The 27,227-nt window shown below is 45.4% G+C and overlaps 1 protein-coding gene across 1 annotated transcript in view; it reads right to left on the bottom strand.

Annotated features, from left to right (window-relative positions):
* The window catches only part of LOC122795556 (interleukin-6 receptor subunit beta-like), a 1,057,822-nt gene that overhangs the window by 884,753 nt on the left and 145,842 nt on the right, over nucleotides 1-27,227 (bottom strand). The window lies entirely within an intron of this gene.

Genomic DNA, 27,227 nt, shown 5'->3' with positions numbered 1-27,227 from the left:
GCAGAGGGACCATGCAATGTAGATCTGTTTGCACAGTAGAAAAAATATGTATGCCCCTGAAAGACAATTTTAGAAGTTCTCAATGCCTGTTAGAAGCAGTAAAACTAACTATAACCCAGACATAAGCACTTATGCCTGTGAAAATCATCCACACAAATAAATTTGCCATGTTAAAGACCGTGAGGCATTCCAGTAAAATGAGTCAACTAATCCCAAGCAATAACTGCCATTCAACAGGATATATTTAATGGCTAAAGAACAAGTAGGCACTAAAAAGGCAATCCTGGGAAAGCAATAGCTTGGAAATCATGCTTCAATGAACTATTAAAGAAACAAAACAGCATCAACACAGCAAGAATCTAACATTAAAAAATGGGAGCAGATTAGCTAAACTTTTAAATAGGGGCCATGAAAAGAATAGTTGTGTAAAATCTTACCATAGGTTGGTACTAGACTACCGGCCCTAGGGCCTATACAAGCCTAGCCATAACAATTCCCTGGCTATTTCTTCCCACACTATTTACTTCCCTGGAACCCTGTCTAGCAGGGTGACTGACATAATCCCCGGGGTGAATTTCCTTTCTCGCATCCAATCGTCAAGGTTCCTTTTGAAGAGGGCCAAAGAAACACTCTGCTTGACATGTATGGGCAACAATCTATTCCAGAGTCTGGGGAGTCTCTGGGTCAGGAAAGTACAGTTGTGTACACTTACCATAAATGTAGATGTTTGAGTGTTTTCACTGTTGCAGTCATGACTGTAGGGTTCTCCCCTGCCGGCAGGCAGTCCTCGGTCGGCCAGAATCCCAAAGTCTGGGTCCGGCGTCGGCTGTTTAGCCATGCTCCATGTCATGTCAGAGTGCCAGGAGTACAAAGCTGACAGCAGACGCCATGTTCTCCAGTTTTTCTTGCCCCAGATGTCAGGAGTCCCAAAATGAATAAGGTCCCATACCCTTTGCAAATACACCTCAGAAGAATGGTGAAAAAAGGAACCACAAAAAAGTAAAAATAAGAGAGGACAGGAGAGAGGGAAACCCAGACTGCAACAGTGAAGACACTTGAACATCTACATTTATGGTAAGTGTACACAACTGTACTATGTTCATCGTGTTTCACTGTTGCAGTCATGACTGTAGGGTAGAATCCCAAAGCAGAATGAAAGGGAGGTGGTCATAAAGAAGAAGGGGCGGCTAAAAGGCCCTGCAAGACTGCAGAAGCAAAGCTTGCCCTAGACTTAGAGTAGAGAGGTAGATTGTAGTGCTTTGAAAAAGTATGCACTGAACCTCCAAGTTGCAGCTTCCAAAATGTCTTTGGTAGGAACTCCCCTGAGGAAGGCAGCGGAAGTGGCAGCAGCTTTGGTGGAATGAGTCCTTATACTCCCTGGGATTTGCTTTCCATGGTGTGAATAGCAAAATCTGATTCCATGAGCAATCCATTTAGAAATGGTCTGTTTTGAAATGGCTTTACCTTGGGAACTTGAAGCATAAGAAACAGACAATTGCTCTGATTTCCTGATGTCCTTGGTTCTGTCCAGGTAAAAACGTAGTTGTCTGTGTACATCCAAGGAATGTAAGATCCTTTCCCCTTTATTTTGAGGAGTGGGGAAAAAGTTGGCAAGTGAATAGTTTGATTTAAAGCCACTTTGGAAACCACCTTAGGCATGAAAGTAGGATTAGTCCTTAAAGACACCCTGTCTTGATGAAAAATAATATAAGGTTCCACAGCCATGAGAGCTTGCAACTCTGAAACTCTCCTGGCAGAGGTCAGAGCTAACAGGATGGCTGTTTTCCAAGATAAAAACTTGATGTCAGAAGTGGCAGCAGGCTCAAAAGGAGGTAAGGTGAGCTTTTCCAAAACATAGTTGAGATCCCAAGCAGGAATGGGAGGAGATCTAGGGGGCCTTAAGTTCTTAGATCCTCTGAGAAACTGTCTCATGAGCTGGTGGGAAAAGATTGGAGGGTCTGTATTATAATGAGCAGAAATAGCAGAGGCATGTATCTTAATGGAAGAGAAAGAGAGACCCTTATGTAAGAGGTCTGTCAGGTAAAGTAAAATCAAAGGAATGTTAGGAAGAAGAGGATCAGAATCCTGAGTCTGCATCCAGGAACAAAATCTTTTCCATTTTCCTGCATAAGATTTTCTAGTGCTAGGACGTCTGGCTTCTAAAATGACATCCATAACCTGCTTGGGTAGGAGAGAATGAATCAAAGACCCTGCATTAACCAGGCCGTCAGGTTGAGTGTTCTGACATGGGAGTGTAGAACCTGACCCTGGTGTTGGGACAGAAGGTTCGGAGACTGTGGTAAAATCCAAGGGGGCTCCAGACAAAGGTTTTTCAGAGTTGGGTACCAAAACTGTCAAGGCCAAGTTGGGGCCAGCAAGATTATCATCTTGGGCTTGTCTTGTTTGATCTTTAATAATACCCGTGGAAGAAGAGGTAGAGGCAGAAAGGCATATCCCGAGAGGTTTCTCCAACTGAATGATAGTGCATCCACTTTCCAAGCTTGTTCGTGGAAAGTCCTGGTGCAAAAAATCTGTAGTTGATGATTGAGGTGGGATGCAAAGAGGTCTACGTGAGGACATCCCCAGACTGCTGTTATCATCCTGAATATTTTGGTGTCCAGCATCCACTCGTGTGGGTCCAAAAGGTTTCTGCTCAGACTGTCTGCCAGGAAGTTTTGCTTCCCTAGTAGAAACTGAGCTTGAAGGTCCAGATTGCAAGCTAGAGCTGTGTTCCACAGATCCATGGCTAGTCTGCAAAGGGGGTAGGAATGAGATCCACCTTGCTTGTTTATGTACCACATAACTGTGGTGTTGTCTATCCGTATCAGTAGTTGTCCTGGTTGTAGAAGATTCCTGAAGGCCAATACGGCTTTCAATAGGCTAACATTTCCTTTAAATTGATATGCAGGTGCTTCTGATCCTTTGTCCAAAGGCCTTGCAGACAGTTGCCCTGAAAATGGGCTCCTCAGGCATAATCTGAGGCATCCGTGGTTAGTATCTGAGTGGCAGGAGGCAGGCAGAAGGGTTTTCCTTTGTTTAGAGTACATGCCTTGGACCACCAAAGGAATTCCTTTTGAAGACAAGGCAGGACGGAGATCAGTATGTCTAAACTGTGGCAATGCTGAGACCATACACTTTTTAGGTACCACTGTATTTTCCTCATATGTAGTCTTGCATATGGTACGAGAAGGATGCAGGAGGTCATGTAACCCAAAGCCTGCAGGAATCTCCTTGCAGATAGCTGAGTTAAAGTTGTCAAGGTTTTGAAAGTTGAAGCCAGCTGTAACTGTTTTTCGTATGTCAGAAATGCCATCTGGGTTGTTGTGTTTAGAGAAGCGCCCAGAAAAATTATCTGTTGTGAGGGAGTCAAATTTGACTTTTTTATGTTTACAGTGAATCCCAGGAACTTGAGAAGATTCTGAACAAACTGTAGATGCTGGAGTAAAACATCCTTGCTGTCTGCCTGAATAAGACAGTCGTCCAGGTAAGGGTAAATTTGAATTCCCTTGAGTCTGCAATAAGCTACTACTGGAGCCAGGCATTTGGTGAAGACCCTGGGCGCAGTAGACAATCCAAAGGGCAGCGCAGAGAATTGAAAGTGCCTCGATCCGGCCTTGAACCTGAGGTATTTTCTGCAGCCCTGCCTGATGGGAATGTGTAAATATGCCTCCTTTAAATCTAAAGTTACCATCCATGCATTTTTGGTCAGCATTGGAAGTAGCTGCTGTAGAGTAAGCATCTTGAATTTTGGTATCTCTAGAAAAGTGTTCAAGACTGACAGATCCAGAATGGGTCTCCATGAATTTTGCTTCCTGGGGACTAGAAAGAGCCTTGAGTAAAAACCTTGTCCCATCTCTGAAAGTGGAACTAGTTCTATGGCTTTCATAGCCAAGAGAGCTTCCACCTGGTTTAAGGCCTCTGTCCATTGATGTTTTGGAAGATCTGGCCATCCACTTGGCCTTGGTAGGGTATGAAAATGGAATTTGTAACCTCTTGAAACCACATCCAGAACCCACTTGTCTTGGGTTATATGAGTCCAATTTTGGTGAAAAAGAGAAAGTTTTCCTCCGAGAGGGGCTTCCAGGCAAGAAGTTCCTGCAGCCCAACAGAGGGAGTCATTGAGTCTGTTTCCTATGAGCTTGCGACCTGTCCTCTCCTCCCCTAGGGGTGGAAGCAGTCCACTGTCTTGGTCTATAAGAGGCTTGTGTTTGAGGCCTTCCTCGTGAGTGTTTGTATCTACCCCTCTGAGGCCTGTCTGAATTGGGAAAGGACCAATTTTTAGTAGGCCAATTCCTACTAAATCTGGGTGGCTGTACTTGTAAGAAATCTTTAACTGTTTGCATGGATTTTGTCTTGTCCTCCATCTTTTTAATCACTTCTTCAGCTTTAGATCCAAACAAAACATTATGCTGAACAGGAGCATCCAATAATTTAGCTTTTACTTGATCTGGCAAATTTTGTTCCTTTAACCATGCATGCCTTCTAATTACTGTGCCAGAGGCAGCATCCCTACAAGAATCCTCCAAGGCATCAAATCCACAGTGTAAACCATGCTTCCCAACTTGTTCAGTGGCATGCATTAAGTCATGTAATTCCTTATCATCTGCACAGGCGGAAATGGAAGTTAGCTTTTGTTTTAAAACAGACAGGAGGAATTGCTGGTATTTCAGCATATGAAACTGACAGTTTAAAGCCCTAATAGATAAAGTAGCAGAAGTGTACACTTTTTTGCCCCATCTTTCTAAAGATCTGGAATCCTTCTCAGGGCGAATGGGGTTTTTAGCAGAAGCGGCCTTAACTCCCTTAGGACCCTGAGAAATGGTTTCAGGGTCAGCAGTAGGGTTCTTGTATAAAAACTGATGGGAATCAGGAACCCTGTAATATCTGTCAGGCTTAACAGGAGCTGGAGGAAAAGAGTCAGGGGTAAAGTTAGCCTCCGAAAAGGCATCATCCACAATATCCAAAATAGGAGGAATAGCCAGGGGTCTACGTTGGGGAAGAAGAAGAAAATCCCTTAGTCTTTTCTTAGATTCCGAATACTCCTGTCCTTCCCAGTGGAAATGTTCCCTCATTTCATGCGAAGTTTCCCCAAAAGAGAAGTCCTCAGGGGGAGAAGCTGAAGGAATGGATTCCTCAGCATCAGAATCCTCATAAGGAGGGAAAGAATATTCCTGGTCAGAAGAAGAAACGGAAGAAACACAAGCCTGATCAGAGGAGTCATAATAAACTTCCTGCCTTGGCCTTTTATTTGGAGGGGGATGTGAACCCCTAATCATAGTAAGGAAGTCCTCCGCCATCTTAAGTAACTGTTTCTGTGACTTGGGAGCCGGAACAGAAGAGGCCTGTGTTGCAGTATTTGATTTGGAAGGAGTCTTTGCCTTTGTCTTTGGCTTTGCTTTTATTAGAAGCTGAGTAGGCCTGAAAACCCCTTCGGAAGCCGGTACCTGCACAGCGGCTCCGGACCCATCCGAAGGAGCATTGTCCGAAGGTCCTGCAACAGAAATATTCAAAGGCCTAGTTGGCTCCTCGTGGGAGTCCGTTTCGGCCATCGGTTCCGAAATGGCCGACGACAGGGGCTGCAAAAGCACCTCACTGATGACGGCCGAACCTGAAGCTGGCTCTGCTTGAACAATATCGTCTGATTTGGACCTTGGAGGCCTGTCTTTGTCCTTGCGTGGTTTGTGAACTCCGGTAGCCGGAACCATATCCGATGACATTTTGTAATTAAAACGCCTACCGAAGTAATGAAATGCAAAATCGTACCTTCGTTTAATTGTACGTTGATTGAATCTAGCACAAAACCGACAACTAGCTACGTCGTGGTCAGGGCCTAAGCAAGGAATACAGTAAGAATGAAAATCCTTATGAGGTATTTGCTTCCCACATGAAATACAATTATTAACTTTTTCTGACATCGGACTGGAGCAAGAAAAAGTTTCAACGGGTACTTAGCTTTGAGTAGGAGAAGAAAGTCTTCGGACTGAAGTTTGTTCAGAAAAAATTGTCAGGAGTCAGCCGACCGGCACTTGCGAACTGCTATCACCGCACGGCAAGAAAGACTGGAGAACATGGCGTCGGCTGTCAGCTTTGTACTCCTGGCGCTCTGACGTCAGGCAGCATGGCTGAACAGCCGACGCCGGACCCAGACTTTGGGATTCTGGCCGACCGAGGACTGCCTGCCGGCAGGGGAGAACCCTACAGTCATGACTGCAACAGTGAAACACGATGAACATCCTATCCCTCCAGCATGTTTTGTTTATTGTGATGACAAGGTTTAGATCCCTGGAGCGTGTGGCTCTGAGGGATTGGGATTTCTTTAAGTGTAGCATGTCCAACAGCTCTGGGTTTGACATGGCCTTGGATGTTAAGCAGAGATTGCCTCTGAGTAGACGATATGCGACAGAGTATAGCTGGAGTTTTTTAAGGCGGTCAGCATAGGGCATCTGCTTTAGGCCTGTGATTCTTTTAGTGAGGTAATTCTGCGGCTTCTCCAGTTGTTGCAGATGTCTTGAGAGGTACATACCAAACGGGGCGTTGTATTCTATAATGGGTCTAATGAGGGATGAGTACAGTGGGACAATGACCTCATTTTTTCTGAATGAAAAGCCCTTAGTGATGAGGTGTGCCACATAGAAGGATTTCCTGACTGTTGTGGCAATGTGGTTATCGAAGGTGAGACCACTGTCCACCTGTGTCCCTAAGTCTCTTATCACACTTTCGGTGTTTAGTGTACTGCCACCTATATGGTAATTCACGGGTACATGTTTTTTCCCAAAGGGGATAACTATACATTTCTTGGCATTAAGCTTGAGCCCATGGCTCTGGCACCAAGCATCAGTTGCTGTAAGGCCCTTTTGTAGAGTATCCACATCATTTGGGGATTCAATAACGGCTCCCAGTTTGCAGTCATCTGCGAACTTTGTTAGCCAAAGTCCCTTAGTGTTGGCCTGTACTTCAGAGACGTAGATGCCAAACAAGAGCGGTCCCAGGACTGAACCCTGAGGTACTCCACTTGCCACTTGTCTGGAGCTGGATTTGGAGTCGGCTACTTTTACATTGTGGGTTCTATCAGTAAGCCAGTTAGCAACCCATTGGGTGACGTAGGGATTAATGCCCAGCTTAGTAAGTTTATCTATGATTCCAAAGTGGGGGATGGTGTCAAAGGCCTTGGCAAGGTCTAGATAGGCTGTGTGGACCAGCTTACCCTCGTCCATGGCTCTGGAGACTGATTCGAAGAAGTCAATCAGGTTCAAGAGACAAGATCAGCCATACACAAACCCAAACTGGGTGGGGTCCAGTGTTTGAAGGTTGCCAATGTCTTTGTTTATAAGTTCCATGATAATATGCTCCATGGCCTTGCAGATAAGGCTTGTCAGACTGATGGGACGGTAGTTTCCGGGATCCAAGGTGGATCCCCCCTTGTGGAGTGGGATAACTGTAGATCTGCACCATTCAGTGGGCACGAAACCTCAGGTGAGGCTATGATTAAACATGACACTTAGGTGAGGTGCCAGTTCATATTGCAGTTCATGTAGTACACAGCCCGGGATGTCATCTGGCCCCATGGATGCTGTATTCTTAGCTTTGGAGAGTGCGTTTTTTTACCTGTGTGGCCGTTATTACCAGAATTTGGCAATCTTCCGGTATTGAGATGGGCCATTTAGGGGGTGAGAGGGGGTGAAGTTGGCACTGAATCGATCTGCCAGGTTATTTATTGGCAATATCCTTGGGATCAGTATATTTAATGCCATTCTGTTTTAGCTCACAGCAGATCTGAGCATTGCCATTTAGATTCTTGACATAGTTATATAATGCCTTGTGGTTGTCTTTAGAATCTTTGGCAATTTTATTTTCATAACTAGATTTGGAGGATTTTAGGAGGGATCTCAGTTTCTTATTGAGGCTGGTAAGGGAGTTTTTTGCATCCTGGGAATTTCCTCTTTTCTGTAACAGTTTCTTCCTTTTGTTGTAAAGTTTGTTTATGGCAGGGGACCACCAGGTTGGCTTCCCTTTTTTGGATGAGAGCATCTTGGTTCTATTTGGGATGGCATGATCCATGCATGAGTGGATGTGCTCGTACAGTGCCTTAGTGTAGGATTCAGCAGTTGAACTTTCAGTTCCCGTTTGCATGGGTGTCATGAAGTTTGTCACTTCTGACTTGAGTAGCATGAAGTTGGCTTTGGAGAAGTTTTTTATGGAGGTTTCCTTACTGGGGGGTGGGGGTGGGATGTGGATGTTAAGGGTGATTAGCTTATGGTCAGACCTGACTAACGAGGGGGTGACCATAGGTGTGGAGCATTGATTTCCCATGTTGGTAATGACCAGGTCTAGGATATTGGAGCCCCTGGTGGGACTATGGATTAGCTGATCCAGGGCGTTGGAATTTATGAATTCCAAGAACTGTTGGGCAAAAGTGTTGGTACATGAGTAGTTTTCCCAGTTAATGGCAGGGTAGTTAAAATCACCCAATATTAGGGTGTTTGGTTCTATCTTAATATTTTCCAGTATGTTTAGAAAGGTGTAGTGAGAATCTTGGGGTATGGTGGGAGATCTGTAGCAAGCTACAGTTTGGATTGCAGTCTTTCCTAGTGTTAGTTGCACCTGGAGAATTTCAGACGCACTGTGTTGGGCAACTAGCCTGGTGGTGTGAATATCCTTGGTGAATATTGACACTCCTTCACCTTTAGTGTTTTGGTCCTGGTTTGGTGGCCGAAAAGTGTGGTAAGAGTTGTAGCCTGGTATTGCAGGGGTGGCTCTCTGGAGCCTTGAACCAGGTCTCAGTTACTTCACAGATATCGATGTTCTCCATTTTTAGGAGTGCCTCGAGGGAGTGCATTTTGAGGTTTAGACTTCTAGCATTGAGTAGCATTACCTTCAGATTTTGCATGCTTGTACCTGTTACGGTGGTGGTTTTGTCCTTTGAACATTGCCTAAAAAAGGCACTATAGGGGTGGCAAGAGCCTTAGCCAGTAACCTGAATCCCAGGGGCGACAGGTGCAGACCATCTCTGGCAAAGCATCGTGGACTGTCGATCATGTCATCCCAGGCAGACAGATACTGGATCCCCTTTGAATGACACCAGAAGCTTAGCCAACTGTTGAAGTCAATCATTTTGTCCTTATATTGTGGTATCATTCTGGGCGAAGGCAAGATGCTACTCAGGGCTAGGGTCATACCTGCGTGGGCCACATGATCCGAGAGCTCTTCCATGTCTCTTTTCATGTAGTCCAGGGAGGTATGTCTCATGTCATTCACTCCAACATGGACAATGACAGAGTCATATTTGTACTTGTTGTGGAGTGACTTGAGTGCATGCATTATGTGACGGATCCTGGCACCCGACAAGTAGCTGACTGTAATTTTCTCCTTGTTCAACCTTGTGAGTGGGACATCAGTGTGCCGGACTATAGAGTCACCTATGAACCTATGACTAAAGTGTTAGGTACGTTGTCTTGCCTTAGGGGCTGTTGCTGTTTGGCACACTGGTGTTGTGAACTATGTGACACTTTGGTTGTGATTGGTGTTTGTTTGCGTTTCAGCTTCAGGAGGTCCTTGTTGCTTGGGCAGGTTACAGTTAAGGGCCTCTGCATATGTGGATTTAGTGTTGCTATATGTGGGTGTTGGTGGTGTGGGTTTAGAAGGGCTATGTGTTGCTTGGGGTGTAGTGTGGGTGTTAACCTTCTCCTCTTGACTGTCTAGCACAATCTTAGGTGGATAGAGCTTTGCTTCCATTTTGGCTATGTAAGTGCATCTCTCACAGGTTGTAGTGTTGGGTGGTAGGAGGAGAGGGTTGTCTGTGTACATGAGGTAATTGCTGCATTGCCCCAGTATGCCCAGATTCACCAGGTGGATAGGAGAAATCACCAGAAGCTGACCCTTGGACATGCCTCTTTTGGTGCTTTTTTTTTTTTTTTCTTTGTAAAGTACAGGAGCTGTTTTCCCTTACCTTAGCAAGGTACTTTGCAGTTATAGGCTGTTTAGTGCCTACTATTAATTTCTCCTTATTAACAAGGAGAGTTGAGTGCTTATATCAGTTTAAGGCTTCCTAGTGCTTTCCAGCAGGTATCACAGGGATGCTTAAAGATAAGATGAAAAAAAATGCACACTGCAGTGTGCATTAGAAAAGTTAGATGTGAAAGTAGGTAACTTAAGTTTTACCTGTTTAAAAAGTTAAGGTTTAGTGGAGAGTTACTATTTTTAAAACAGCAAGATGGATTGAAAGGGGTGGTCACTTTTGTATTCTGGTACTATGGAATACAGTAGGATGGTCAATAAATTTAAATAGTTGATGTCCTTCTCTTCCATGTTGCAGTACTTTTGGTGTGGGATTTCCTGTCTTCAGGCGACTCGTACGTTGGCTCCTATACAAAAGCTTCAGCTAGGCTGTTGCAGCTGCGTGACACATCACACGTAGGGCCATAAATCAGGGGCCTTAAATGTGACGTCTGCACGCACAATCATCAGAACTTGAAGCTAAGCAGGCAAAGCAGATGGCCCAATGGGATAGGCTGCCAAAGGTGACGTGTATAAGGCCCTGGGTCTCTTTTGTAATGGAGAGAGACATCAGGGAGCAGCTAGACTGGTAGAGTCTGTAAGGGGGAATGGTGGGTGGGAAGGAATACTGCAACATGGAAGAGAAGGACATCTATGACTATGGTAAGATTTTACACAACTATTCTATGTCCTTCTATTCCTATGTTGCAGTATTCTTGGTGTGGGAGAGTACCACACCTTAATTTGATGAAAGGGTGCCGGTAGCAGAGGATGACTCCACAAAGCCTTGTAAGATTGCCCTGACAAATCCTGTGCGAGCTTTGGAGATTTGGTCCAATTTGTAATGTTTGGTGAAAGTGTGGATAGTGGACCATGGACACTGCTTCCATAATGGAGGCTGTGTCCATGCCTTTTTGGAAGGCCTTGGAAGTGGCCACTGCTCTTCTGGAGTGTGCCTTAACCCCAACTGGAGGTTTTTTCCATGGTGTGAGTAGCAGAAACAGACTGCCTTTCTAATCCAGGATGCAATGGTCTGTTTGGTGACTGCCTTGCCCAAAGCCCTGGGGTGGAAAGATACAAAGAGTTGTTTGGATTTCCTAATGTCCTTAGTCTTGTCCAGGTAAAATCTTAGTTGCTTGTGGACATCTAGGGAGTGGAGTATCATCTTTTCTTGGTTAGTGGGAGACGGGGAAAAAATTGGGTAGGTAAATGGATTGATTCAGAGATACGTCATTGACTACACTGGGCATGAAGGAGGGGTTAGTTCTCAGGGTGACCCTGTCCCTATGAAAAATGGTGTAAGGACAGCATGCCATTAAGGCTTGTAATTCGGAAACCCTTCTGGCAGAGGTAATAGCCACTAACAGTACTGTTTTCCAAGTACAAAACTGTAGAGAGGCTGTTATTAGCCAGTTCGAAGGGGAGCTGGGTGAGTATTTCCAGGATGAAGTTCAAGTCCCATGCAGGAGGAATAGGCTTCTTAGGTGGTCTGATGTGTAAGACCCCTTTAAGGAAGAGTTTCCAATGTAGCCTGGCTAAGAAGGGAGGATCTAGAGGTAAGCAGGCTGATAATGCAGAGAGGTGCACTTTCACTGATGAATGGGAAAGTCCACCCTTTATAAGTTGACACATACATGAGAGGACTAGGGGGGTGTCAGCCTCGTAAGGGTCCCTTTCCTGTCCCAGACACCACTGACTAAATCTTTCCCATTTAGCAAGGTATGATTTCCTACTAGTGGGTTTCCTGGCCTCTCTCAGGACTGATGGCACGTCCTCTGAATAGTGGTGTCTGAATGGGGTTATTCACCCACAGAGTCAGGGATAGCATTTGCAAGTGTGGGTGTAGGAGAGTTCCTTTGTCTTGTGTCAGAAGGTCCACATTGTGGGGTAACTTGCAGTGATTGCCCTTGGCTAAATTGTGTAGAAGGGGGAACCAGTGCTGCCTTGGCCAGTAGGGAGTCACTATTAAGATTTTGGGTTTGTCCTTCCTGATTTTCAGAAGGACTTTCTGAATCAGAGGGGGGGGGGGGCATAAAGGAACTTCCCCTCCCAGGTGAAACTGAAGGCGTCTACTCTCCAGGCTTAGGGGGAGTACGTCTTTGTGCAGAAGGTCTGCAGCTGCCTGTTCTGGGGGGAGGCAAACAGGTCTATTTGTGGAGTGCCCCGCCGGTGGACTATGTCTAGGAAGACTGTCCTGTTCAGCATCCATTCGTGTTGTGGAGAGGATGTTCTGCTCAGGTCTGCTTGCTTGTTGTCCTGCGAAGGGATGCAGCTGGCTTGCAGGGATAGGTTGTGCTGGGGTGCTAGGTCCTAGATTAGTTGGGCTAGTCTGCACAATTGGTATGCCTTGGTACCTCCCTGTTTGTTGATGTATCACATTACAGTGGTATTGTCGGTCACTATCAGAAGAGGACTTGTTAGCAGTAGGGCATGAAGGTCTGTAGAGCTTAAAGAACTGCTGCCATCGCCTTTACATTGATGTGTTTGGTTTTCATGGGAGGTTGCCATTGGGCTTGAACTCTGTAGGAGTGCAAGGTGGCTCCCCAACCAGAGTCTGAGGCATCTGTATGCAATATTTGTGTGGGTTGAGGGGGCTGCAGTGGAAGCCCTGGGTTTAGTTTTACTTGTTGGATCCACCAAATGATTTCCTTCTTTAAACAGTGAAGAAGGGGGATAACTTGTTCCAAGTGACTCTGGTGTTGTGACCAGATATTTCTTACATACCGTTGCAGTTTTCGCATACGCATTCTGGCCAATGGTAACATGGGAATGGTTGCTGCCATCAATCCCAGGAGTCGAAGGAATTGCCTTGCAGTGACTGCCTGGGAGAACAAGACTTCCTGGAAGTGGGAAAGTACAGCTGTGTACACTTCAATAAATGTAGATGTTCGAGTGTATTCACTGTTGCAGTCATTACATTTGGGTAATCTGCTGGCAGGTTGTCCTCAATCGGCCTGAATAACAAAGTTTTGGGTCCTGCGTCGGTTGCTATCTCTTCTTCCATGACGTCAGGTCATCAGGGGTAAAAAACATGCAGCCGACGCCATTTTAATCAGTTTTTCTTGCCCCAGATGTCAGATGCCCCCCAAATGGGGAGCAAAAAATGTATATATATATATATATACACATGCAATTTAGAAAGTACAGTTTTGTACCTACCATAAATGTAGATGTCCGAATTGGATAGCATCTGCAGTCATAACAACTGGGTTGTCCTGTCGTCAGGCAGCCCTTCAGTCGGCCGGATTCCAAAGTCCGGGTCCGGCTCGCTGATGTCGCACCGCCCGACGTCATCTCTGTTGGTCTTGGGTATAAAGCACCAGCCGACGCCATTTTCTTCAGTGTTTCTTGCCCCAGATGCCAGAAGCCCTATAGAAGGCTAAAAATTTTGGATAGATGCCAATGTTTCCAAAAGATAGAGGTAAACACAAAAATAAGCATGTATGTACATAAATACAAACAAATACACCATGAAAGAAATCCCCACTAGCTAGCTATTAGAAGGGTAAACACCCTAGGAGTACCACAGAGGGAAGGAGGTGACTGCAGATGCTATCCAATTCGGACATCTACATTTATGGTAGGTACAAAACTGTACTATGTCCTTCATGGATGCATCTGCAGTCATAACAACTGGGTAGAATACCATAGCCAACTAGGCGAGGAGGATAAAAGTAAATTATGGTGTGTTTAGGATCCCTTGCAGAACAGCAGTGGCAAACCCTGCTCGGGATCTGGAATATAGAGGTAAATTATAATGCTTGGCAAATGTATGCACGGAGGTCCAAGTAGTCAATAATGTCTTTGGTAGCCACTCCTCGTAAGAAGGCTGTGGTAGTGGCTGTTGCCCTTGTAGAATGAGGTCTTATGTTCTGTGGAATTGGCTTTCCATGGAAGGAGTAGCAGAATCGTATGCAATTTCCTATCCATTTGGAGATTGTCTGTTTGGAAATAGCTTTTCCTTCCCTTCCTGTTGCATAGGCTACAAAAGTTGGTCAGTCTTTCTGCTATTTTTGTTCTGTCCAAGTAGTAGCGTAGCTGTCTATGTACATCCAAGGTATGCAGTATTCTTTCCCCTGTTTTGTGGGTTGGGAAAGAAGGTAGGCAGGTGGATTGCCTGGTTTAAAGACACTCTGGATACCACCTTAGGCATAAATGTAGGATTAGTCCTCATGGACACTCTATCTTGGTGGAAGATTAGAAAGGGTTGCACTGCCATTAAGGCCTGTAGTTCTGAAACCCTCCTTGCTGAAGTAATTGCCAGTAGGAAAGCAGTTTTCCATGACAGGTGTTGTAGGTCTGCTGTTGCTGCTGGTTCAAAAGGTGATAGTGTCAATTTTTCTAGCACAAAGTTCAAGTCCCAAGCTGGCAATGGTGGTTTCCTTGGAGGTTTTACATTCTTGATTCCTCTGAGGAACTGCCTGAGCAAAGCGTGTGAAAAAACAGGTGGATCAAAGCTGTATTCTGCTGAAATAGCTGATGCATGAATCTTGATGGACGAGTAGGACAGGCCTGAATGAAGTAGTTCGGCCAGATACTCCAGAATGTTAGGCATATCTATGTTTGATACATCTTTTCCTCTTTCAGAACTCCAAATGACAAACCTTTTCCATTTCCCAGCATAATTCCTTCTAGTTGAAGGCCTGCGTGCTTCAAGAATAATGTCTTTAACTCTTTGTGAAAGTTCTGTATTAGCAGCTGCTATGTGATGTTCCATGCAGTCAGTTGCAGCGTTTTAGGTTTGGATGCATGGTGCTGAAGTTGTTCTGAGTTAGCATCAAAGGCATCAGGGGAATTGGCCACATATTGTTTCGAGACATGCTCCTCAGTAGTGGGTACCAATGCTGTCTTGGCCAGTTTGGAGCTATCAGGATTATCCTTGGGCGTTCCTCCTTGATTTTTAGTAGTACTTTGTGTATCAAGGAAGAGGTGGGAATGCATATGCTGTTAGGCCTTTCCAGCTGAAGGAGGCGAGTCCACTTTCCATGCTAGTGGGTGGAATGTCCTTGTGCAGAATGTTTTGAGCTGGTGATTGAGAGGTGATGCGAATAGGTCTATCTGAGGCATTCCCCATTTCTTGAGATGGTCTTGAAGATATCCGGTGCAGCTGCCATTCGTGGGCATCCGATGTGGTCCTGCTTAACATATCTGCTAGAGTTTTCTTTTCCTGGCACAAATATTGCCTGTAACTGGATGTTGTAGCTGAGTGCCAGGGTCCACAGCTCCAAAGTCATTCTGCATAGGGGGTAAGAATGAGTGCCTCCCTGTTTGTTGATGTACCACATGACTGTGGTGTTGTCTGTCCTTATCATCAAGTGGTCCTCCTTGAGAAATGGTCTGAACTTTTGGATTGCCAGTTTTACTGCCAGCATTTCTTTTAGGTTGATGTGCAGGTGAAGTTGGTCCTGTGTCCACAATCCTTGCATTTGTCCAGCATATGCCCCCATCCTAGGTCTGAAGCATCTGTTGTGATGGTCTGGCTTGCTTGACCCTTGCGAAAGGGCAGGCCTGGGTTTGACTGGCATGCCTGAGCCCACCATAGGAACTCCTGTTTTAAGCATGGTATTAGTGGGATTCCCGTTTCTAGGCTGTGTCTGTGTTGGGACCATAAATTCTTTAGGTACCACTGTAGTTTTCTCATATGTAGTCTGGCAAATGGAACCAAGATTATGCATGATGCCATGAAACCCAAGGCCTGCAGTACCTTTCTTGCTGTTAACTTGTTCAGTTTTGTTAGTGCCAAGAAGTAAAGAGGAGTTCTTTTGTTTTTCTGTAGTTAGGAATGCCATTTGTCTTACTGTGTCCAATTCCGCCCAGGAAAGTCCTTGTCTGGAATGGTATCAGTCTTGACTTTTGTAAATTGACTGTGTATCCCAGTGCTTGAAGCAAGTAAATGACCCTTTGTAAATCTGTTGTCAGCTTGCTTTTGTTGTCTCCTTGTATCAGGCAGTCGTCCAGGTATGGATAAATTTGAATTCCCTGTAGTCTGCAATGGGCGATTACTGATGCCAGGCATTTTGTGAATACTCTGGGCAGTAGATAAGCCAAAGGGCAATGCTGAGAATTGATAGTGCTCTGATCCTGCAAGAAATCTGAGGTATCTTCTGCAGATTGGTCGAATGGGGACGTGCAGGTATGCCTCCTTGAGATCTAGAGTTACCAGCCAACACTCCTTGCCCAGCATGGGAAGAAGTTGCTGTAGGGTCAGCATTTTGAATTTTGGGACAATGATGTAAGTATTCAGGGTGGACAGGTCTAGAATTGGTCTCCAACTTTTTCCTTTCTTGGAACTAGGAATAGTCTGGAGTAGAACCCTTTCCTTGCTCTGCTGTTGGCACTTTCTCCACAGCTCTCATGTTTGCTAACTCCATTATCTGTTGTAGAGCCTCTGTCTTTTGATTTGGAGGTAGATTTGGCATTCCTCTTTTCTGGTAAAGTGTGGAAGTGGAACCGTAACCTTGATCTATGGTTCGTAAAATCCACTTGTCCTTTGTTATGTGGTGCCAGTTTTTGAAAATAAGGTTAGCTTTCCGCCTAGAGGAGCTGCTATTTGTTCCCTGGTAGGCGGGTTTAGGATTAAGTCACTGTGGTTGTGTTGATGTAGTGGCAGGTGTGAGTCTGTGCCTCTGTTGTTACCTTGCCACGGTCGCCTCTGTAGGCACCTCCTCTGGATTGGTTTCTGCCTCTGGAGCGTCTATTCCTGCCCTTTGAGGTCTTGTGGAGTCAGGAAAGGACCAATTTTTGGCAGGCCAGTTCCTGCTAAACCTTGGGGTTGAACCTGCAAGAAATCTTTAACTGTCTGGACTGATTTTGCCTTTTCTTCCATTTTCTTCATAACCTGCTGGGCAGGTGTACCAAACAAACTTGTTTTATCCATAGGAGCATCTAGCAATTTAGATTTAACATGATCCGGTAAAGCTTGCTCCTTTAGCCATGCATGCCTTCTAATTACAGTGCCAGTCATGGCTGATCTAAATGAAGCCTCCAGTGCATCATAGCCACATTTTAAAGAATGGTTACTAACTTGCTGTATGTTATTTACCATTTCTAATACATATTTCTTATCAAGAGATTCATCAGTGGTTAGTTTTTAGTTAACTGATCAAGCATAAACTCTTGGTATTGTATCATGTGAAACTGACAGTTTAAAGCTCTAGCTGAGAGAGTGGCTGAAGTGTAAACCTTTTACCCCATCTGTCTAATGACCTTGCTTCCCTTTCAGAAGGAACAGGGTTTTAGCTATGGTCGCTACTGCCTTGGGACCCTGGGAAATAGTTTCGGGTCTGCAAGAGGGGCCTTGTAAAGGTGGTGATGAGTATCTGGCACCCTGTAAAATCTGTCTGGTTTGGCAGGGGCTGGGGTAAAGAATCTGGAGCGAGCAGACATCATTGAAAGCATCATCCACCACAGAGAACAGGAGGTATAGCTAAGGGCCTGTGCTGTGGAAGGTGCAAAAAGTCCTAAGTCTTTTCTGGAGTCTGAAAAATCCTGTTGCTGCCATTGAACTGTTCTATGGCATGCAAGGTTTCCCAAAGGAGAATTCTTCTGGTGGGGAAGCAGCTGGAATGGATTCTTCAGCATCAGAATCTTCAAAATTGGAGAAAGGAGCCTCTGGCTGGTCAGTTATGTCTGATTCATCAGCAGAATCATCAGAGGACACTGGCTCATGGGGCTCTGCCCTAGGTCTCTTCTCTGGGGGCTGAGAGGCCCTGTCTGGGTGAGATTGAGATCCTCTAATTAATGAAATTAAATCTTCTGCCAAAGTAAGCATTTGAGAACTGGAAGAGGGCCTGGTTGAGGGGTTTAACAGGCACTGTTCTAGTAGTCTTGGCTGCTTTAGCTCTGGCGAAGGCCTTAATGGACATGGCTGCTGGAGGCCTAGCAGCACCACGTGCTGGGGTAGAGACATCCAAGGGAATGGTGTCTGATAAGTCAGTGGTAAGCACCGTAGTGGGTAAAATTTCTGAGGCCGATTCAAGAGTGTTAGCAGGAACTCAGTTGTAGAGATAGATTCAGCTGTATTTTGATCAGTTTTCTCGGTTTCGCCGAAACCGAGACACTCGCGTTTGCTTAACCATGGTTTCGGCCGAAACCGCGGACCCAAGTGTCGGTCTTCGTTTTTGGCAGAATGTAGTCGGAGGATCCGGCGGCATAATGTACGCAAAATCAGAACCGAAAAACTGTTCTGCAAACTCCGACCGACGCCTAAGCGTTCGGTTGAAAGAAGCACAGGACGAACAGGCTGCTACGTCGTGGGCTGGGCCTAAGCAAGGCAGGCAGTAAGAGTGGAAATCTTTATGAGGTATTTGTTTCCCACAGGTTAAACAATTATTAACTTTTCTGACATCGGCTGAGGCAAGAAAGAGTCCCCAACGGGTACTTAGCTTTAGAAGTCTTGTAGTATTCGGTAGAAGTAATCTCTGGATCCGACCGACCGGCACTTGCGAACAGCTTCTGCTTCGGGCGCCACGCGGCAAGAAAGACTGAAGAAAATGGCGTCGGCTGATGCTTTTATACCCGAAGACCAACAGAGATGACGTCGGGTGAAGTGCGACATCAGCCGAAGCCGGACCCGGACTTTGCAATCCGGCCGACTGAAGGGCTGCCTGACGACAGGACAACCCAGTTGTTATGACTGCAGATGCATCCATGAAGGACATCACAAAAATGTACCTCCAACTAAAAGCAAATACACCAAAAAGGCTTTTGAGCATAGTAAAAGAAAGAAGAGGTATAATAAAGGAGAAAAAGGGGGCTGGCGGGTGGGTAACCAGGACTGCAACAGTGAATACACTCGAACATCTACATTTATGGTAAGTGTACACAACTGTATTATGTTCTTCATGTTTCACTGTTGCAGTCATTACATGTGGGTAGAATCCCAAAGCTATGGTTGGGAGGATGGAATTATACAGCATTAGGAGCAGCTATCAGGCCCTGCAAGACAGCAGTGGCAAAGCCTGATCTGGATTTAGAAAAGAGAGGTAAATGGTAATGTTTGGTGAACGTATGAACTGAACTCCAAGTAGCAGCTTCTAGAACGTCTATGGTAGGAACTCTGAGAAAAGCTGCAGAAGTAGCTGTAGCCCTGGTGGAATGGGATCTGATCCCCTTGGGGACAGGTTTACCATGGTGCATGTAGCAGAAAAGTACAGTTTTGTACCTACCATAAATGTAGATGTCCGAGAGGTATGCATCTGCAGTCCTAACAAATGGGTTGTCCTGCCTCAGGCAGCCCTTCGGTCGGCCGGATTCCAAAGTCTGGGTCTGGCCTCGGCTGATGTCACACTTCACCCGACGTCATAGCTGCTGTGAATTGGGTATAAAGGCATCAGCCGACGCCATTTTCCTCAGTGTTTCTTGCCCCAGATGCCAGGTGCCCTCTAGGAAGGCTAAATTTGGATAAATGTAAATGATTCCAAACAGTAGAGAACAAACAAAAATAAACATGTATATACATATATACAAACAAATACACCATAATAGATTCCCCCAGCTAGCTACAAGATGGGCAAATACCCTAGGAGTACCCCAGAGGGGAAGGAGGGTGGGTAATCCTGACTGCAGATGCATACCTCTCGGACATCTACATTTATGGTAGGTACAAATCTGTACTATGTCCTTCAAGGATGCATCTGCAGTCCTAACAAATGGGTAGATTACCATAGCCAAACTGGGGGAGGAGGCACTAAGATGATTATGGTGTAGATAAGATCCCTTGCAAAACAGCAGTTGCAAAACCTGCTCGGGATCTGGAGTATAAAGGTAGGTTATAATGCTTGGCAAATGTATGCACGGAGCTCCAAGTAGCAGCTTCTAAAATGTCTTTGGTAGCCACTCCTCGTAAGAAAGCTGTAGTAGTGGCTGTAGCCCTTGTGGAGTGAGGTCTGATGTCTTTTGGAGTTGTCTTTCCATGAAAAGAGTAACAAAATCTAATGCAATTTCCTATCCATTTTGAGATTGTCTGTTTTGAAATTGCTTTTCCTTCCATTTCTGTTGCATATGCTACCAGAAGCTGGTCAGTTTTTCTATTGTTCTTGGTTCTGTCCAGATAGTAGCGCAAATGCCTGTGCACATTCAAGGTATGTAGTAGTCTTTCCCCCCTGTTCTGTGGGTTGGGGAAGAATGTTGGTAGGTGGATTGCTTGGTTCAATGATACCCTGGAGACCACTTTTGGCATAAAAGTAGGGTTAGTTCTCAAGGACACTCTATCCTGATGGAAGATAAGGAAGGGCTGTACTGCCATTAATGCCTGTAATTCAGAAACCCTTCTTGCTGAAGTGATTGCAAGCAGGAAAGCAGTTTTCCAAGATAAGAACTGTAATTCTGCTGATGCTGCTGGTTCGAAGGGGAAGTGTTAACTTTTCCAGCACAAAGTTAAGGTCCCATGTAGGCAAAGGTGGCTTCCTTGGAGGCTTTACATTTTTAATTCCTCTCAGAAACTGCCTGAGTAGAGGATGAGAGAAGACTGGAGGATCCACGTTGTATTCTGCTGAAATTGCTGATGCATGAATCTTAATGGAGGAGTAAGACAGGCCATTGTGGAAAAGTTCTGCTAAATATTCCAGGATGTTAGCTATGTTTGCTAATGATACATTTTGTCCTTTTGCTGCACTCCAAATGAGGTATCTTTTCCATTTGGCTGAATAAGTCTTCCTTGTGGAGGGTCTGCGAGCCTCCAGGATAATGTCTTTAACCCTCTGAGATAAATCTGGGTTATTTTGTTTTATGTAATATCCCAAGCAGCTAGCTGCAGTGTTTTCAAGTTTGGATGTAGGATCTTGAAGTTGTTCTGTGTTAGCAGTAAAGGAACTAGAGGTAGAGGCCATGCGTGTGTCCGAGACATACTCCTCAGTAGCGGGTACCAATGCTGCCTCGGCCAGTCTGGAGCTATCAGGATCTTTGGGTGATCTTCTTTGATCTTCAGTAGCACTTTGTGCATCAAAGGAAGAGGTGGGAATGCATATGCTGTCAGGTTTTCCCAACTGAAGGAGAGGGAGTCCACCTTCCAAGCAAGTGGGTGGTATGTCCTTGTGCAGAATTTCCTCAATTGGTGGTTGTGTGGGGATGCGAACAGGTCTATTTCTGGTAGTCCCCATTTCTTTGTAATGGATTTGAAGATGTCTGGATGCAGCATCCATTCGTGGGCATCCGTGGTAGTTCTGCTTAAGGTGTCTGCTAGTATATTTTCTTTTCCTGGCACAAATATGGCCTGGAGCTGAATGTTGAGGTTCAGGGCCACATTCCACAGGTCCATTGCCATCCGCATAGAGGATAGAGTGTGCCTCCTTGTTTGTTGATATACCACATGACTGTGGTGTTGTCCGTCCTTATCAGCAAATGACCCTGTTGAAGAAACGGTCTGAATGTCTGAATTGCCTGTTTCACTGCCAGCATCTCTTTTTGATTTATGTGTAGGTTCAGCTGGTCTTGTGTCCATAGGCCTTGTATACACTTGTCCACCATGTGTGCCCCCAACCGAGGTCTGAGGCGTCCGTGGTGATAGTCTGGCTTGGGTGAGGCTTGTGGAAAGGCAGTCCTCTGTTCAACTGACAGGCCTGAGCCCACCACAGGAATTCTTGCTTCAGGCATGGAATTATTGGAATCTGGGCTTCTAGACTGTGCTTGTGTTGAGACCATAAATTCCTTAGGTACCATTGCAACTTCCTCATATGCAGTCTGGCATGTGGAATCAATATTATACAGGATGCCATGTAACCCAGAGCTTGCAGGACTTTCCTTGCTGTAAGCTGGTTCTGTGTTGTTAATGCCATGAAATAGAGTAGTAGTTGCTTTTGCTTTTCTGCTGTGAGAAATGCCATCTGATTTGAAGTGTCCAGTTCTGCACCCAAGAATGTTATCCTCTGGGATGGTACCAGCCTTGACTTTTCAAGTTTGCTGTGTATCCCAGGGGTTTCAGTAGTTGTTTTAACCTTTCCAAATCCTTTGTTTATTTGGTCTTGTTGTCCCCTTGTATTAGGCAGTCGTCCAGGTATGGATAAATCTGAATTCCTGAAGCCTGCAATGAGCAATTACTGATGCCAGGCATTTCGTGAATACTCTGGGCAGTAGATAAGCCAAAGGGCAATGCTGAGAATTGATAATGCTCTGATCCTGCAAGAAATCTGAGGTATCTTCTGCAATCTGGTCGTATAGGGACGTGCAGGTATGCCTCCTTGAGATCTAGAGTCACCAGCCAAGACTCCTTGCCCAGCATGGGAAGAAGTTGCTGTAGGGTCAGCATTTTGAATTTTGGAACAATGAGATATGTGTTCAGAGAGGACAGGTCGAGAATAGGTCTCCATTGGTTTTCTTTCCTTGGTACCAGGAAAAGTCTGGAGTAAAATCCTTGTCCTTGTTCCATAGACGGTACCTTTTCTATTGCTCTCATCCTTAGTAAGTGGTTGATTTTTCCTAGAGCGTTTGTTTTTTGGTTTGGTGGTAGGTTTGGCATTCCTCTCTTTTTTGGTAGGGTGTGGAAGTGAAACCTGTAGCCTTTGTCTATTGTCTGTAAAATCCATTTGTCTCCTGTAATGTAATGCCAGTTTACGGAAAATAAGGCTAGCTTTCCGCCTAAGGGTGCTTCCAGTTGTTCCCTGGTAGGCGGTATCAGAGTCAAATCATTGTGTCTGTCCTGTGGAAGTGGTAGTAGCTGGATCTGTGGCAGTACTTCTCTGGTTGTTAGGCTGCCACTGACGTCCCCTGTAGGCACCTCTGGATTGGCCTCTGCCTCTTGGGCCCGTATTTCTGCCCCTCTGTGCTCTGGAGGTGTCTGGAAAGGACCAATTCTTCGAAGGCCAATTTCTACTAAACCTCGGAGGCTGGACCTGTAAGAAATCCTTGACTGTTTGGACAGATTTTGCTTTTTCTTCCACCTTCTTTAGCACTTGCTGTGCAGGGGAGCCAAACAAACTTTGTTTCTCCATGGGAGCATCTAGGAGCTTTGACTTTACATGGTCTGGTAAGGATTGCTCTTTTAACCATGCATGCCTTCTGATCACTGTACCAGTCATAGCTGATCTAAAGGAAGCCTCCAGTGCATCATAGCCGCATTTTAAGGAATGATTACTGACCTGCTGAGTGTTATGTACCAAATCCTGAAGGGACTTACGTTCTATAGGTTCAGGAGAGGACAGTTTTTTATTTAGCTGGTCTAACAAAAATTCCTGATACTGAATCATGTGGAATTGACAGTTTAAGGCCCTAGCCGAAAGAGTAGCAGAAGTATAAACTTTTTTACCCCATCTCTCTAATGCCCTAGATTCTCTTTCAGAGGGGAGGGTTTTTTTGGCAGAGGCAGCTGCTACAGCTTTAGGGCCCTGTGAAATAATTTCAGGATCTGCAATAGGAGCCTTATACAAGTGAAAGTGTGTGTCTGGGACCCTGTAATACCTGTCGGGCTTAGCAGGGGCCGGGGGTAGAGAGTCAGGGGCAGTACAAGCATCATTAAATGCATCATCCACAACTGTTAGTACTGGAGGAATGGCTAAAGGCCTGTGCTGTGGTAAATGTAAAAAGGTCCTTAGCCTTTTCCTTGAGTCTGAAAAGTCCTGGCCCTGCCATTGAAATTGCTCTCTCATAGCATGCAGGGTTTCCCCAAAAGAAAATTCCTCAGGAGGAGAGGCAGAAGGGATGGAGTCTTCTGCATCAGAGTCCTCATATGGAGAACAAGGGCCTTCTGGAGGATTTGAGTTTTCTGAATCATCCGAGGAATAATCAGTTGAAACTGGCTCAGGGGGCTCTGTTCTAGGCCTCTTCTCTGGAGGCGGTTGAGAGGCCCTGTCAGGGTGAGGTTCGGATCCCCTGATCAAGGAAATGAGATCCTCAGCCAGGCTGAGCATTTGGGAACTAGAGGTAGGCCTGTGTGAGGGGATTTTAGCAGGCAAGGCCTTAGAAGTTTTAGCTGCTTTAGCCCTGGAAAAAGCCTTGATAGACATAGATGCAGGGGGGCTAGCAGCTCCACGTGCAGGAGTAGATATGTCTAAAGGAATAGTATCTGATAAATCCTGGGAACCTGCTACAGCAGGGGAAATTTCAGTAGCACATTCAGCCATGCTGTGTGAGGCCTCGGCTATAGGAGATATGCTTTCGGCCGAAGGAAGAACCGTGGACTCGGTTTCAGCCGAAACCGAGACACTTCAGGTTGGCTTAACCGTGTTTCGGCCGAAACCGTGGACCGCGAGTGTCGGTCCTTTTCCTTACGCTTTTTATCTAATTGTGAAGTCGGAGACTCCGACGGCATTTTGTAAGCAAAAGTGGAGCCGAAAAATTCTTCTGCAAACTCCGACCGACGTCTAAGTGTCCGTCGGTTGAAGGAAGCACAGGCTAGACAAGCTGCTACGTCGTGGTCTGGGCCTAAGCAAGGAAGGCAGTAAGAGTGGAAATCCTTATGAGGTATTTGTTTCCCACAAGTTAAACAGTTATTTACTTTTTCTGACATCGGCTGAGGCAAGAAAGAGTCCCAACGGGTACTTAGCTTTTAGAAGTCTTCGGTAGTAGTAATCTCTGGATCTCACCCACCCGCACTCGCGCACAGCTTCTGCTTCGGGCACCGCGCGGCAAGAAAGACTGAGGAAAATGGCGTCGGCTGATGCCTTTATACCCAATTGACAGCAGCTATGACGTCGGGTGAAGTGCGACATCAGCCGAGGCCAGACCCAGACTTTGGAATCCGGCCGACCGAAGGGCTGCCTGAGGCAAGACAACCCATTTGTTAGGACTGCAGATGCATCCTTGAAGGACATCTAATACAATGGCTTATCCATTTTGAAATAGTCAGCTTTGAAATAGCCTTTCCCTCTGCCCCTGCAGCAAATGCCACTAGTAATTGCTCAGACTTTTTTTTAGAGATTTTGTCCTGTCTAAGTAGAATCTTAGTTGTCTGTGTACATCCAAAGAATACAGAATCCGCTCTCCCTTGTTCTGTAGATTTGGGAAAAAAGTTGGCAGATGAATGGTCTGATTAAGAGCCACACTGGATACCCACCTTAGGCATAAAGGATGGACTGGTCCTGTCCGGATAAAAGATAATGAAAGGTTCCACTGCCATGAGAGGCTGTAGTTCTGAAATCCTTCTAGATGAAGTGACTACTAAAAGAAAAGCTGTCTTCCAAGAGAGAATTTTTTTGTCTGCAGTAGCAGCTGGTTCAAAAGGAGGAAGGGTGAGTTTTTCCATCACAAAATCAAGATCCCATGCAGGAGATGGTGCTCTCCTGGGAGGTCTTGAATTTTTGGCCCCCCGAGGTACAGCTTTAGCAGGGGATGAGAAAAGAGAGGAGGCTCTGTGTTGTAATGAGCCAAAATGGCAGAGGCATGGACCTTTATGGAAGAAAAAGATAGGTCCCTATGAAGCATCTCAGTTAATTTTGCAGAATCTGAGGAATATTGGGCATTGCTGTGTTTATTCCTTGTGCTTGGTTCCAGGCATAGAATCTTATCCATTTATCAGCATAAGATTTTCTAGTACTAGGCCTTCTAGCCTCCAAAATGACATCCATCACAGGTTTACTGAGAGATGTGACTGGTGAAATTAGTTGATTAGCCATGCTGCAAGATTCAGTTTGGAGCTGAGTGTTCAGAATTTGATAGTTCTGCTGAGACAGTAGATAAGGTGTCTGAGGCAGGTACCATGGAGGCAAGTGTGACATATTGCATAGGAGGGGGTACCAGTGTTGGCAAGGCCAGTTTGGAGCAATCAGTATCATTTTTGGTTTTTCCTGTCTGACTTTTAGTAAAACCTTGGAGAGCAGAGGCAGAGGGGGAAAGGCATAGACTGATAGTTTTTTCCAGCTGAAGGATAGAGCATCCACTTTCCAAGCTTTTTTGTGATGAATTCTTGTGCAGAATTTGTCCAACTGATAGTTTTAGGGAGAGGCAAAAAGATCTATGTCTGGGCTCCCCCATCTTTGTGTCAACATGCTGAAGATTTGTGGATCCAGTTTCCATTCGTGTGGGTCCATAAGATTTCTGCTTAGTTCGTCTGCCAGAGTATTTTGCTTTCCTGGCAGGAATTGAACTTGTAGATGTAGTTGGTAAGTCAAGGCTGTGTTCCACAAAGCCATGGATAGTCTGCAAAGGGGGTAGCAGTGGGTACCCCCCTGCTTATGTACCACATAACTGTGGTATTGTCCGTCTTTATCAGTAGTTGTCCTGGATGAAGAAAGTCCTTGAAGGCTGTCAGAGCATTCTGTACAGCTATCATTTCTTTCTGGTTGATATGTAGGTGCATTTGAATTGGACTCCATTCGCCCTGAATGCATCTCCCTGGCAGATGGGCCCCCCAAGCTTAATCTGATGCATCTGTAGTGAGGGTTTGGGTGGCAGGGGGTAGAATGAATGACAGTCCTTTGTTTTGGTGACAAGCCTCTGTCCACCATAGGAACTCCTGTTGCAGGCAAGGAATGATAGGAATCATTGTTTCCAGGCTGTGACAATGTTGACTCCATAAGCTTTTTAGGTACCATTGAAGTTTCCTCATATGCAGTCTTGCACATGGAATTAGTAGAATGCAGGAAGCCATGAACCCCAAGGCCTGCAGAACTTGTTTTGCAGATAGCTGGGTTTTTGTGGCCACCTGTTTGAAGTATGTCAACAATTGAATTTGCTCGTCTGGCATGAGGTAAGCCATCTGAGCAGTTGTATTCAAGCTTGCACCCAGGAATGTAATTATTTGACAGGGTACCAATTGTGATTTCTTTTAGTTGAAGGTGTACCCTAGGCATGTTAGAAGCCTTTTTACAAATGCCAGATGTAGCAGAAGAGTGTCCTTGTTTTCTGCCTGAATTAGACAATCGTTCAGATATGGATAAATTTGAATGTTTCTTAGTCTGCAGAATGCAATTACTGGTGCCAGGCACTTTGTGAAGACCCTGGGCGCAGTAGATAAGCCAAAGGGCAGTGCAGAGAACTGGTAATATAAATAGCCTGCTTTGAAGCGGAAGTATCTTCTGCAAGATTCCCTGATTGGGATATGCAGGTAAGCCTCATTTAAGTCTAGAGTTACCAACCAGGCATCCTTGCCCAGCATAGGCAGTAACTGTTGTAGAATCAGCATCTTGAATTTTGAAATGTCCAGGAAAGTATTTAGAATGGATAAGTCCAGAATTGGATGCCATGATTTGTCTTTTCTGGGTACCAGAAAAAGTCTTGAATAAAAACCTTGTCCTTTTTCCTTTTCTGGTACTGGTTGAATAGCCCCCACATCCATGAGAGACATAACTTGTTTCTGGGCCTCT

Source organism: Protopterus annectens, chromosome 2.part2 (genome assembly GCF_019279795.1).
Source record: "Protopterus annectens isolate FY-2018-M chromosome 2.part2, PAN1.0, whole genome shotgun sequence".
Taxonomy (NCBI): Eukaryota; Metazoa; Chordata; order Ceratodontiformes; family Protopteridae; genus Protopterus; species Protopterus annectens.
The sequence above is the reverse complement of the archived record's forward strand: the minus strand, read 5'-3'. Positions and strand labels throughout refer to the sequence as shown.